Genomic DNA, 15,082 nt, shown 5'->3' on the forward strand with positions numbered 1-15,082 from the left:
ACATCTTAGCACAAGGCAGCACATCTTGTAAAACAGAAAAATACAATTGGGATATAAAATGCATTTTCATACAGGAAAATGCCAAGATGCACTGCCAATATGGGGAGGCATCCGTAACATTACGAGGAAGCATGTAGAGTGGAAATTCATGCTTTTAGTACAGCACATATTTTGTCATATAGTCTAGTAGTTTTCATATCACGTGCTCAACTGAATCACTCTGAAAACCTCGTGCAGTTCGAGGAGTTTACATTCCATGAAATGGCTCTAAACACTTGCTCCCTACAGAGGGCCTCAGTGCTGTCGTCAGGGCAGGGGTGGATTTGTCTTTCTGATAGGCCTGATTGGATCGTTTGCAGCACGTGAGAAATCTCCTCCCTCGAAGGTTCCAACATGTGGAGCGCACAGACACGCAGCGCTACTGCAGATCAACCAAGTCTTTAGCGTGTGTTCATTAAAATATCCGAGTTAGATTTACAGTCATGTCAACCAGCTGCGAAGCTTCGTCTACCTGCCCGATTCCGAGCCGCTCCATCCATGAGAAAAGCTGGTCTCCACTCCCGGACAGCTACAGTCAGACTCCAGGAGGAACTCTGTTTTCGACAACTCCTGGGGGTAAGATGTCGACCTAATGTTTTGAATATTCTTGAATAGTACTTTTTCTATGTGTATGAGTTTTTGCACGTTGCTTGAGCGCACTTTTTATCCCACAAGCTAGCTGTCTGCTCACTTCCATTCAACGTTACTCGTGTGTGCATCACAGGATAACTGTCATTTAACTTCTTTGAAATCCATTAACGTTTTCATCAGTCATTTTCACCACATCAAACATGAACAAAATGTTTTTCATCATTTTACAAAACATTTTTTGTAATGACAATTTCTAAATTGACTCCTTTGCTGACTACTTTACGATAGGCTATATCGCAAATATATTTTTCGTGCTGTTAAAGTAGACAAGAATACCTTGATCGAAAATTATACATGGTATAATAAATAATATTTACCTTAACTTTTTTATATTTTCTAATAGTCATGGCAAGACATCGATGTTGTCTTCGCAAATAAGTCTACACACATTTTTGCAGAGCTATTAGAAGCGGATTGTAATTTGGTTTTCAGAATGATTTATTGAAATTGTTTATTTCACACTGTGGAAAATGAAATATTTTAAATGTATTTTTATAAATGTTATGTGTAGTCTGTTGGGCAAAGAAAATTCATAAAACAATTTAAAAAATATTATGGCATGGCTTAAAACAAAACAAAAATACTACACAGAGCTCAAGTTCCTGTAGAATAAACACCCATACAGACTTGTACCACCTCAATTGTCAATATTGATCACATGGCTATTGAAGCTTACGTGTTGAAATGTTATTCCATCAGTTGACTTTGTAGTTACAATAATTTTTTTCATTAAAACCCACCCTGCTTGGAACCATATCTCATATAGATATGAGCTTGGGTCACCATGTGCTTGGGTCATCAGAGGAGATGTCCAACAAATCAAATTGACTTGAAAACATAGTCGTATCTAAGAACTAATTCATTTCTTATTTTGGGTTTGAAACTTGCTTATTTTAATCAGTGTTTTAGACATTGTTAATAGAGCCAGAGCTCAGTCTGTCCAATCACGCTGGGTCTTTATGTAGCAATGGGTGGTGTTGCAAAATTTTCTTGCTGCTTGGGTTACTTCAGGACATCAAAACAGGGGCACCTTGTTTTTATTAATGTTTTCACCTGCATGCTTTTAGAAAGCACCCTAGTCAGTTCTTCACCCCGTTTCCATTACTCCAGCATGATCTGAAACAAACTATAGGCTTTCACTTGGGTGACATAACATGTTTTTCAAACAGAACACAGCAGGAAGAAAGTCCCTTGATGCAAAGAATGCTGTGAACTTGTGCCAACTTTTTTTTTTTTTTGAGGCTGAACCTCTTAAACTAATATTGGTATTTTCCCTGTAGGAACTCGCATAATCTATGATCGAAAATTTCTCTTGGAATGTCGAAACTCCCCAATCGCACGCACCCCACCCTGTTGCCTCCCCCACATTCCAGGGGTCACCAGACCCTCACTGCAACCAGCAGAGCAGGAGCATGACAGCAAAGAACTATCTGGTAATTCCTCCACCTATAGAAGCATGTTTTTTTTTTTAATAACCTCATCTGACGTCTCACATATGGCCTAATGTATACCATTTTCGATTTCCAAATCAACAGCCTCAAGCAAAAGCCTGCTTGATTGCATTTTTCTTTTCTTGCTGCAAGTCGATAAATATACTTAAGTTGCATGTCACGTTATGGTTGTCTACTGGAATACAGTATGTGACGGATAAAGTCTCGTGTAAATTTCTGTATAGTATATGGGTCAGTGGCAAATGATAGTGATCATAATGATAAGGAAAGATCTTTAAAAAAGATTAAAATGTACTCTTTATTTCCATGCTGGTTTCATTTGATTTTGAAAAACCTTTCAAGAATCAAGAATCTGTGCTGTCACTGTCAGATCGATGAATCGATTCTAAAATAAAAGTTTTTGCTTATATAATGTGTATATATAATGTGTGTGTTTGTGTATATATATATATATACACACACACACGCACGCACGCATATATTTATATACTTCTGTATATATGTACATGTTTCTGTGTGCACATACACACATTTATATAATTATATAGCCTATATACATATACACATACATATATAATATATTATATAAAGCCAAACTTCTATTTTAGAATCGATTAAGCGTCATTGATCAATTTCACAGCACTATCAAGAATACATTACACATTTTATTTAAAAGAAACACTTTCTTTTTTTTAGTAATTAGTATTTAATCTGGTTTTAATCCTTTATAATATCGCACATTACTTTTTAGCGTTTTATTACTTTTTATAGTTTTATTACTATTTGAAATTGTAATACAACATTATGCCAAACTACTAAAATGTCTGTCATGTAATGTGCCCCCATTATTTTCAACACTTCCCCAGGCATCTCAAATGCAGTAGGATTTGGAGTAGATATACTCAGTTATCAAAGAAAAAAAACACTGTTTTTCTTCTCCATTCTAAGCTCAAGGTCACATTTTGGTGTCAGTGAAGTCACTTCATGAGAAAAGCAAACAAAAATGCACCTGACCTGTTCACTATTGGCAAGTCTGATTTCCACATGGTGTACTGCACTTTGTGTGAAAGGGGTGACACCGTTCAAAGGATTTTTATAGAAGAGATCACATTTTCAACCCATTCTAACTTGCACACCCTCTCCCTCTCCCTCTCCCCCCCCCCCCCCCCCCCCTCTCTCTCTCCTCAGTTGATGACAGCCAGTTTGTGATGGATATATGATGGTTGTCTCCAGCTCCTGTGGAAAAATGGACTGTCTCAGCCTGTTCTACCAGTGCTCATGATCTGAGGGAAGATCACACCAGCTGTGGATCCCTTCATTATTCCCTCCATGCTTTATTTTCACTCTACCTAAATAATGAACTGCTCAGAGCAAGTGTGTCTGTTGTGGGGAGGAGCATTTTGAGTTTGGTAGTATGTTGAAAATGCAGCTGCGATTCAGTCCCTTCCTTTTTTTTTTTAACCATTCGGAAGGTAATATCTGAGAATAGTTCAAATGCAGCTATCTCATTTTTGTAATGGAATTATGACCCTATGAGGGGCATTTAAGAAAATCCAGAATGCCAGAAATCAACTGTACTGTTCTCTGGATATAATATGATTTTTTGGAATAAAACTAAACAAGTCTTTGACTTGTCTTCAAGTTTTTAAAATTACACATACTGTATCATGTAGGGTTAATGTATTGCATTCAAATAGTTTAAAAGAATTTCGACAGTTCTATATAAATCCCCTGCATTTGTGGTTGGTAATAACAAAAAGTGTTGATGTATAGCTAATTTTCTTCAAAATAAAGTAATGCATCATCTTTGGTTGCACTTTACTTTAGCATATGAACTTACTGTGTACTTGCCTAAGAAGGTACTGGTTAATATAAGGTAACTACATGGGTTAAAGTTAGGTTCAGGGTTGGCACCTAGTTATTACTATATACTTATTATATTGCAATATCTGGGTATGTATATGGGGAAAAGGGACTGTAAAATAAAGTGCTACCCCAACTTTTGTAGGACGTAAAAGCAGATATGATTTTACATTCATTCATTCTGTTAAAAATGTTGTTGTATTTGAGCTGTGAAGTTCAAATAATTTTATAGGCATGTTAGTTTTTTTTTTAGGTGTTATGTTGTCCAGCAACAAAGTTGTAAAATTAGGTATAACTAGACAGAAAGGTTTAGCAAGCATTTTTTGTCAACCTAAAATCATGTTAACGCATATTGTTGTACTATTGAAACAAATAGGCTCAATTGACTTCAGATGCAAGTTCCTCTGTAACATATTTTTATGCATATTTTTTGAGATTAGGCGAAGTAATTAAAAACGTATTGGAACATGATCAGTTAATTGGACTCCTTCCCATCAATGTAACGTAGACCGGTCACCTGTAATATCAGCAGTGCTTTTGTTCGTGGTTAAGGTGCCTCTTTTGCATTTAACCTAGTTTTGGATAAAGCAACATATTTTTAAGGAAATATGTTCCCATGCATGAAATACTATTATCTGTAATGAGGATGTGAAGAAGTTTTCTTTTGAACTTCCACCCATCCATTGTTTGGTGTAATGTCCTTTCAGTCTTACCACCTTCAATACAGAAAGTCCTGAGCATGCACTTTGTCCTAAGCATGAGAGAATTTGGCCACACACCCTGTCCTGTTCCAGAATGCCTTTGTCGATATTGAGAAATAATGAAGTGCTGCCAGGGTAATGCACATTCTGTCCCTGAACGATGACCAGTAACTGTCTAGCCCATCCTCCTGAAAGCAGTTTGTTTCTCATGCACAAAACGTGTCTGAGAATGATATTTGGATGATTGTTTTCCCTGTTAATTGGATTTGACATATAGGTATAGGAGTGCATTATAAAGAAAAAATATTTAAAAATTCTAGTTTAAAAAGTTCACCGAAATGTACTCTTTCTATTTATGTTGGTTCCATATTTTAAATTCTATCAATTTTTTTTATTTTAGACCATTTTCAAGAAAAGTTTAAATTAAATGACACAAAATATAATTTTGATGTTGCCATCGGGTAAAAATATAATATATTCAACCCCCATTGCAAATCAGGTTTATTTGCAAAATTGACAGAATTTCAGCAATAAACAAATAAAATTCAAATAGCTCAACACAACAAATGTTTCAAGTGGTTTCCCCAAATTTAACTGAAAATCCAACTTTTACTGATTTCTGCAGTCTCGATTATTCAACCCCCTGAATAGAATCCCTCACAATAGCAAAAATGTGCAAAACAGGTGTCGTCTCAAGCACACCTGACCTGATGCAACTGATCAAGGGCTTTATTAGTTGCACCAGAGGGCTGTGCCATAAAACAAGATTAGAATACAAGATTTAAAGATTTATGTTTTAAAGATTTATGAATACATTTCTATCTGGATTTGTTTGGTATAGCTGTAGTACTTTTTTATGGTTATTAGAAGAACATTAGAACTTTACAATCTTAAAAAGCTTTTTAAAATCATACATGCATGCATCTTCCGCTTATCCGTGGCCGGGACGCGGGGGCAGCAGTCTAAGCAGAGATGCCCAGACTTCCCTGTCCCCAGACACTTCCTCCAGCTCTTCCGGGGGGACCCCGAGGCGTTCCCAGGCCAGCCGGGAGACAGAACCCCTCCAGCGTGTCCTAGGTCTTCCCCGGGGCCCCCTTACCGGTGGGACGCGCCCGGAACACCTTCCCGGGAAGGCATCCAGGAAGCATCCGGAACAGATGCCTAAGCCACCTCAGCTGACCCCTCTCGATGTGGAGGAGCAGCTCCTCACCCTATTTCTAAGGGGCCACCCTGCGGAGAAAGCTCATTTCGGCCGCCTGTATCTGGGATCTTGTCCTTTCGGTGAAAAAAAGGACAAGCTCCTGACCATAGGTGAGAGTAGGAATGTAGATTAACCAGTAAATCGAACCTTCTTCACCACGACAGACCGGTACATCGACCGCATTACTGTAGAAGCTGCACCGATCCGTATGTCAATCTCCTGTTCCATCCTTCCCTCACTCGTGAACATGACCCCAAGATACTTGAACTCCTCCCCTTGAGACAGGAACTCTCCACCAACCTGAATTGGGCAAGCCACCCTTATCCGACTGAGAACCATAGCCTCGGATTTGGAGGTGCTGATTCCCATCCCAGCCACACTGCAAACCGTCCCAGTGCATGCTGAAGGTCCTGGTCTGATGGGGCCAACACGACAACATCATCCGCAAAAAGCAGAGATGAAATCGTTTGGTCCCCAAATCTGACACCCTCCAGCCCCTGGCTGCGCCGAGAAATTCTGTCCATAAAAATTATGAGCAGAACCGGTGACAAAGGGCAGCCCTGCCAGAGTCCAACATGCACCGGGAACAAGTCTGACTTACTGCAGGCAATGCGAGTCAAGCTCCTGCTCCGATCGTACAGGGCCCCGGACCCCATACTCCCAATGCCTTCTCCAAATCCACAAAGCACATGTGGATTGGTTGGGAAAACTCCCATGAACTCTCCAGCACCCTGTAGAGGGTATAGAACTGGTCCAGAGTTCCACGACCGTGACGAAAATCGCACTGTTCCTCCTGAATCCGAGGTTCTACTATCAGGTGAATTCTCCTCTCCAGTTCCCTGGCATAGACTTTCCCGGGGAGGCTGAGAAGTGTGATTCCCCTGTAGTTGGAACTTACCCTCCGGTCCCCCCTCTTAAAAAGAGGGACCACCACCCCGGTCTGCCAGCCCATAGGTACTGTCCCCTGCCGGTACCAGTCAGCTGCCTCAGGAGTCCCACAAGCCAGCCAGGCCCGATAGGATTCCTTCTTCAGCTTGACTGCATCTCTTACTTCCGGTGTCCACCACCGGGTTCGGGGATTGCCGCCTCGGCAGGCACCGGAGACCTTGCGGCCATAGCTCAGAGCGGCCGCGTCGACAATGGAGTTGGAGAACACGGTCCACTCGGACTCAATATCTCCGGACTCCAGAATCCAGTCGAAGCTGGAGGTGGAAGATCTCTCTGACAGGAGACTCGGCCAAACGTTCCTAACAGACCCTCACAGTACGTTTGGTCTGCCGAGTCTGTCCAGCTTCCTCCCCCGCCATCGGATCCAACTCACCACCAGGTGGTGATCAGTTGACAACTCCGCCCCTCTCTTCACCCGAGTGTCCAAGAAATACAGCCGGAGGTCGGATGAAACAACCACAAAGTCGATCATCGACCTCCGGCCTAGGGTGTCCTGGTGCCACGTGTACTGATGGACACCTTTATGCTTGAACATGGTCTTCGTTATGGACAAGCTGTAATTAGCACACAAGTCCAATAACAGAACACCGCTCGGGTTCAGATCAGAGGGGCCGTTCCTCCCAATCACCCCCCTCCAGGTGTCACTGTCGTTGCCCATGTGGGCGTTGAAGTCCCCCAGTAGAACGACGGAGTCCCCAGTCGGAGCACATTCCAGCACCCCTCCCAGAGACCCCAAGAGGGCCGGGTACTCTGCACTGCCATTCGGCCCGTAGGCACACACGACAGTGAGAGACCTATCCCCGACCTGAAGGCGGCAACACATGGTGGCTGAGCTGGGGGGCTATAAGCAAACCCAGGGCCGGCCCTGGGCATAGGCGGAATAGGCAAATGCTAAGGGTGCCGCCCACCCCTTGGAGTGCGCACGTTCTGATCAGCTGTTCAGATTGTGTTTACACAATCGATCGAATGACAAAGACGCAAAAAGTAGAAAACGAACAATGGTGCCAACTTGTAAATTCCCAGGTTGTGACCACAAGAATGTGCCGGGATCACCGTTCACATTCCATCGTTTTCCTGTTTCGGATATAGACAGCTTTGGCTGGTTGCCATCGGCTACTGCGGGAGCAAAAATATCCAGAATCAAGGATTTTCGTGTGTGCAGTGCTCACTTCAGCGAAGACGATTACATCCCCAACCAAGGAAGAAAAATAAAAAAAAACAAATTTTAAAAAGTTTTGCTGTACCAGTAACACGGGTAAGCTCTATTTACTAACTTCATAGTTGTAATGCAGACAGACGCTGCGTTAGTCTCCTCGTCAATCAAAAGGTTTTGTATCTGTGGCATAATGAGTTCCCATTCGTGGCAGGCAGCAATAGCTTTCAACCTCTGTTGGCATAACTTGACAATTTGAACAAGTGCACCACCATTTGTCGTTCATCCTGGCTTTTGCTACAGCTGTGGGCCCAGCATCAACTTGGACAACTTCATCTCTGTCCTCGCTCTCTCTCTTCCCGTTCTATCTCCATTTGCTGAAGTTCGGCATCGGTATACTCCGGTTCAAAGGTATCCCTTTGGCGTTGTGCTAAAATTACTTTCATCATCATCTGTTCCGTCTGACATTGTGCTAAAATTGGTTTCATCATCAGAAGTTTCGTAGTCAGACATGTTGTCAGCGAGTCGCGCTATCAGCAGCTGATCGGAACGTGCGCACTGTTGACGTTGACAGCAGCGCGCGCGGATTGATAGAAATGGAAATAAAATAGTGCCGATTAAAACTGAGGTATGAATTTTGTACGGCGTGTTTTTTGTGATGTAAATTAATCAAGCTTTGAAACGCAAATAATTTTTTCACGTAGAAACGCACAGTTTTGTGGCCCCGGAAACTAACCAGGACTACTTTCTTGAAAAACTTCCAGCGGCCAGAACTCTGACCAGGGAGGTTACCACAGAGTGTGTATGCAAGTGCTGGTAAGGATTGCATACAACTTCATGTCTTAAATGGGCGAACTAACCCTTTAATAACGTTACCTGTGTAATACACACATGACGGCGATGCGCAAATCGAGTGTGTGTGTGTGTGAGTGTGAGAGAGAGAGTAAGTGTGTGTGTGTGTGTGTGTGTGAGAGAGAGAGTAAGTGTGTGTGTCACAAATCATTAGTTTCTTCAACTTATTAAAATATCTTACTTAGCTGCAATTAGGCCTATCTGTTTCTGCTTCTTTATCATATTTATAGTGTGTGATTTATAAAATACCTTATATCCTACATCACATATTTTGATTTTGGACGTCTGGCACTTTATATCTTATATCAGAATATTATATTACTGTTAAGCCTACTATAAATATTAAAATATGCCGAACCATGTGTCCTGTATCATAGCTAGGCTACATGAATGACATTTGCAGAAAAAAACCCCGCGTGAAAATCAGTTCGGTATTCAGTGAGATATAAATTAATTAAACAGCTCATTGCACCTGCCATACAGATTACACTGAGTGGAGCGGGTGACCGGTTTAAAATGGCGGCCCCACGGCTCGACCGCGCTAATAGGCAGTAGCGGTCGATAGGGCGTCTATCTATATGATGTCTATGGCCGCGCTTGACTTCTAGGTGTGTACCTTTATTATTGTTCGGTCTGAAACGGCGCCCAGTGACGGATGGTGTAGCAATATTGTTGTCCAGGTGGAAATCGTGAGAAATTCGGGAGAAAGGTCGGTCCGGGAGATTTTCGGGAGGGGCTTTGAAATTCGGGAGTCTCCCGGAAAAATCGGGAGGGTTGGCATGTATCCGCTAACAAAGTAAATAGGGTCAATTTGATTTCATGCCGACTTTAAAATTCAGAAAATTTTCTTCCTTTTATGTTCAAACAAACCAAAGTCGGACAGTGATGGAGAGACTCAAGAAGAAGTGACATGTAGAATGCAACAGGGCGTTTCTGAATGGTTAGTTTATGAATTTATGTAGCTCACGTGGAGTTAACATCTTCAAGTCATTGATTAGCATATTCTGTCATGATAAATGATATCCAGGCACCTCTATAAACCTGGATCAAATTAGTGGCATTAATTTAAAGTTCTACAAATTAGTAGTAGCCTACTTCAATTACCCTTTATGAAACAGATTTAGCCCCAACTTATTTGTTCGGTTAATTCAAGTCGGTGTTGGAGTTTAATCCCTGCTTTTCTTAGCGTCTCTTATGAACCCGCCCTGCCCTCCCCTCAGTAGCTAACGCTACTAAATACTAAAGATACTTGCCAGGGGTTGAATAATTTTGAGACTGCAGAAATCATTAAAAGTGGCATTTTCAGTTGAATTTGGGGAAACCAATTGAAACATTAATAATTTCATTCACAACTGTAGGCCTATATTCACTGCACCTTGAATAAATATGAGTGGACATCAAACTCATTATCTGGCGGTTAGCCTATATGAGAGACTTGTTTACCTTGACCAGGTCATGACGATCAGCAGATTGTTTTCCCCGTATGTTTCTTTTTTGGTCACCATCACACAACTTTTTCTTTTAGTTTAGAATTAAATAATTTTGTTATAGCCTATTGATCTTGCTTTTGAAAACGGACACGGCCATGGCTCAATGCCAGTTTGGCTAAAGCACGTGTGATGTGAACTCGCATGATGTCAGGCTAATAGTGAACGACCTGCTGATAGTGTCTTTGGTAACGTTACACAAAAACCACCTGTTGTTTTGCTTAGCTTCTTATCATTCTTCTCGTCCTCAACCTTGAGACTCAATCCTGGAAGTTCTTCGTTGGTCTAACCGGCATCACGTAGGCCAATGTTTACACCAGCTGATGCCGATTTATTTTCTCAAGTTATTTTACAGTGATGCGTCAGATTGGTTGTCAATAGGCCTACTGAGTTTGCTACTTCATTACTACCATATTGAATGTTCATGTTTTTTATTTAATTTTATTTTTTAGCTAAACAGACTGCATCTCCTGAAGCATGTAAACCTTTTAATTTTGTGTGTGTGTGTGTGTATATATATATATATATATATATATATATATATATATATATATATACACACACACACACATGCATTCCTGTAGCATGTAGTCTTGCATTATCTATACATTTGCACAACCGCTTGTCCTAGGATCGTGGGGAAGATAATATAATAGGCCTAATATCATATACTGTTAGTACGTAGACAGATTGCAAGCATATGGGTTTCAGCATTTGTGAAGGAATTAAATGCAATATATTGATGGCGAGAGGGGTGGATTAGTGTATTTTAGTGTATTATATACTTTTTGACACACTGAATGAAGCATGAGTGCATTACAACTTGTTTAAGCATTGGTTATTGGTTGACCTAAATTTAACAGCTGACAGCCATTCAACCTAATTCATCTGTGAGACAGTCTAACAGAAGGATGGCCATAAATGGAAATGGAAGGATGGCCAGTGAAATATTAATTGATTTGATAACTATTAATAGTTAACCATTTTCTAAACTATAGCGTATAAACTGTGATAATGTGAGAAATATTGAAGGTGTCTGAATAAATTTTAGTTTGACTGTATATCCATAGCTAGGCATATACTTAAAATACAGCTGAAATGCAGGACAAACCATGTCAAAATATAAAATTAGTATTTAATAGGCTATTAATTATAAATAGCATGTAATTGTTCACTAATAATTTATAGTTATCAGTATTGGTTGTAATGCATTACAATAATTACGGCAATTTTTTTTTCTTTATCCCTTGAAAAGGTAAAGTAGCCTAAGGTATTACTCCTATTTTTGTCTGCTATTTAATTAGTTAATTCTGATGTAATTGCATTAAATACTGTATTGGTGGACTATAGAACAATTATAAATAAAACAATAGAGGATTTAATAAAAAAAAGTTAACTAATGATAAAATGACATTTTTTAAATTAGTACTTATTACTTTTAATAAATTACTTTTTAGAGTACCTTGCCAAACACTGATAGTTATAGGCCATTTAGAAACAAATAGCTGCAGTAGTTGTGTATCGCAGTGTGTTAATCCTGGTCTATAGTGCCATCTAGTGGTACAGTTAGGCGCTGTGTCAGCAGTTTCGGAATGCATTATTTTACTGATAAAATAAAATCATAAATACCTATATTCGTTTGGTTTGGAGACGCGTTGTTACCAAGAATTGATTGACGCATTTTGCTAATACAACGCGATTAAAACATCTACAGGATATACATTTGGAATAACCAATGATTAATTTTTTTTATACACCTGTTTTCTAACCCTCTTCATGTTTCGAAAGTTTATTGTGAATTATATAACCATAATATTAATTTCCGACGAGGATGGGATTCGAACCCACGCGTGCAGAGCACAATGGATTAGCAGTCCATCGCCTTAACCACTCGGCCACCTCGTCATGCTTTTCAAGTATTTTATTGGTTTTCTGCCTGCACTCGATGAAACACATTCGTACATTTTTATTTCATTCTCGAACAAACAAACAAATCTATAAAACCAAATACATCTCAGTTACTAGTTAGATTTCTCTCAGTCTCTTCTCTGTTGATCTCAGTCATTCACTTCACTCTTTGCTGTGTGACTTCAGTTACAAACATCAATCACGGAGTGGACTCTCCTTGCCTCTCCTGTTCAATAGCTACAGAAAGAAAGACAGACATTGAGAAGTGTTTACAGTGATTTAAGATTAAAGTTTTTTTTTTTCTAGAGCAAGAAACAAATGAGTGAAATCACTTGATATCATTACTGTGAAAAAAAGGAAAAGGAGCCAGACAACTTAGCCTAATGAATTACGTGTTAACGTGTTTTTTTATTATTTACTTTCCAAATGAAAATATGGGAAAAAAATAGATGATTCTAGGTAATTTCACATGCAGTAGGTTTCCTGTACCTGTCATTATATTTTTTTAAATCAAAACATAAACAATATATTTATACAAAAACAAAACAATGCATTGATCTTAACATACGGTAATCACAATGACATCCTTGGCCATTGTTTCGGGATCAGATACTTACTTTCTTTGGTTGGCAAGGGATTCTTTTCTTGGGTCTCTGTTTTCCTGAGTTTAGTTTTATCAAAAGATGTGATTTCCGTCATGTTGGGTTTGTCATCCATGTTTTTAGACTATAAACAAAAAAAATGCAAGTTCAATATTTAATTTGTGTAATATTACTTGCACAAATAAATTCATATTCGTTTAGTCCCATCCATTCTTTTTTATTTTAATTGTGTAAAAATAGAATCATTCATTCAATCAATAAGACAATTCAGCTGCTTATATTTAGGAACGTATTTCTTAATAACCATTGCCAATCTGATACATAATGATGACTGTTGACCATCCTTTCTTTCTGGGAACTGGGAATGTCACGCCTCTGTCTTTGTTCTGTGTCCTGCTTCTCAGAGTCGTTTCTCTGCTTCTCACTTTATATCTCTTGACAATTCAGACTCTCTCTCACAGAAAATAAGTAGAAAGAACACAAAGACAACTCTAAAGCTTCCAGAAGTTTGGAGTGTAGAAAGTCTTACCGTGATGTAGTGTATGGACACGAGAGCTGAAAGAGAAAGTGTGGTTGGATGAGCAGCAGGTTCTGCCTTGTGTGTGTGCGTGTGTGTGTGGGATGAGGAGGGGGTTACACCGCCTCACTGTCCACAGGGTTATTTGATTGGCTACATCCCCCCTTTGTCTTTCATTTCCCCTCACATGCCATGAAATATTCATGAACTTGGAAGGGAGGGGCAGATTTCAAATTGTAAATCTGCTGACCATGCACATGCTGAGGGGTGTAGCAGATTTTATTCAGTTAGGGAAATAAGACACAATTATGTGAAAGATTTAGGGAGTGGACAACCTAAAAAAAGAAAGAAAGAAAGACAAACACACTAGTGTAAAATATTATGATTATATATATAGCCTATATATATAATTTATATGATATTGTATGTAATGAAATCTAGCACATATTATAATATTATGTTATATATAATGATGAAAATGCCTTATACAAATCGTATATTTACGATACTGTATGTAAAGTGCAAAAAGACCATGTTATTAAATTGCTACTGCCTAGAGTGAACAATACTTTTATAAATCAAGGACGCATTAAACTAATTAAAAGCGACTTTAAAAAATATATTCAACCAGAAAACATATATACATATATATATATATATATATGTGTGTGTATATATGTTTTCTGGTTGAATATATAAAAGTATTGTTCACTAGGCAGTAGCAATTTAATAACATGGTCTTTTTGCACTTTACAGTATCGTAAATATACGATTTGTATAAGGCATTTTCATCATTATATATAACATAATATTATAATATATGCTAGATTTCATTACATACAATATCATATAAATGATATAGTTATATATATATAACTTATATTATATAACTAAGAACAAGACCGATCAAGGTGACCGGATCCTGACGTGTGTGTGTTTACGCACATAGGCTACATGAAATATTTGCTTTATTTAGTAAGTGGCCCTTTTTATATGATTTCAGACAAAGGATGTCTCGACTTGCATGACTCTCTGGGCAAACATAAGGTTTAGTGTGTAAAAACATGAACCAGTTCTGCTTCAGACCACAGAGTGGTGTTTCCCCCGGCTCAGCTGCTGTGTCCCACACAGAGAGAGTCATCCAACACCAGACGCATGGTGCCTCAGAGCAGCTGTGTCTGAGCTGATCCCTATAGGGAGGAAATGACCAGAGATCTATATAAGCACCACACAGCTGTTCCTGCTCTCCAGGCCAAGAGACAGACCTTTGACCTTTCAGAAGGCCTAGAGAAATCAGATCTCTTTCAGCATCTTTGTCTGAATTTATATTATTTGAAGCATTACATTTTTTTTATACATTTTGAATACATTACGTAAGCAATGAGGTACAAGAGGCTGTGCTGTATCATGAATAAGTCATGGCTGAAAGGCGTTGTTAGCCATGACACAAAGAGGAGTGCTGGCAACCCCTTCAGCCGTGACTTATTCACGAAACAGAACCTTAAGTACCTTAATGCTTTCATAAAACAGTTACCATACAATACAAATGCAACTTTTATAAAGTAAATTTAAATCACTAAAAACCTCCCTTCCGCTGGAAAAAATAGTCCCCTGCTGTGAACAGCAACAGAAGTTACATTATTACGCCGTTAGATGGCGGCAAAGACTTTCTTTATGAGTGAGTCAGTCCGTGAAAGGAAAGGACTGAA

The 15,082-nt window shown here is 39.3% G+C and overlaps 1 long non-coding RNA gene across 1 annotated transcript; it reads left to right on the top strand.

Moving 5' to 3' along the window:
• Window positions 1–477: 477 nt before the first annotated feature.
• On the top strand, window positions 478–3,947 carry LOC306984500. The gene is made up of 2 exons (XR_013794556.1): window positions 478–615; window positions 3,330–3,947. It is a non-coding gene; the product is annotated as an uncharacterized lncRNA (long non-coding RNA).
• The last annotated feature ends 11,135 nt before the right edge of the window (window positions 3,948–15,082 follow it).

This window comes from Phoxinus phoxinus (assembly GCF_949152265.1).
Source record: "Phoxinus phoxinus genome assembly, chromosome: 17".
Lineage (NCBI taxonomy): Eukaryota > Metazoa > Chordata > Actinopteri > Cypriniformes > Leuciscidae > Phoxinus > Phoxinus phoxinus.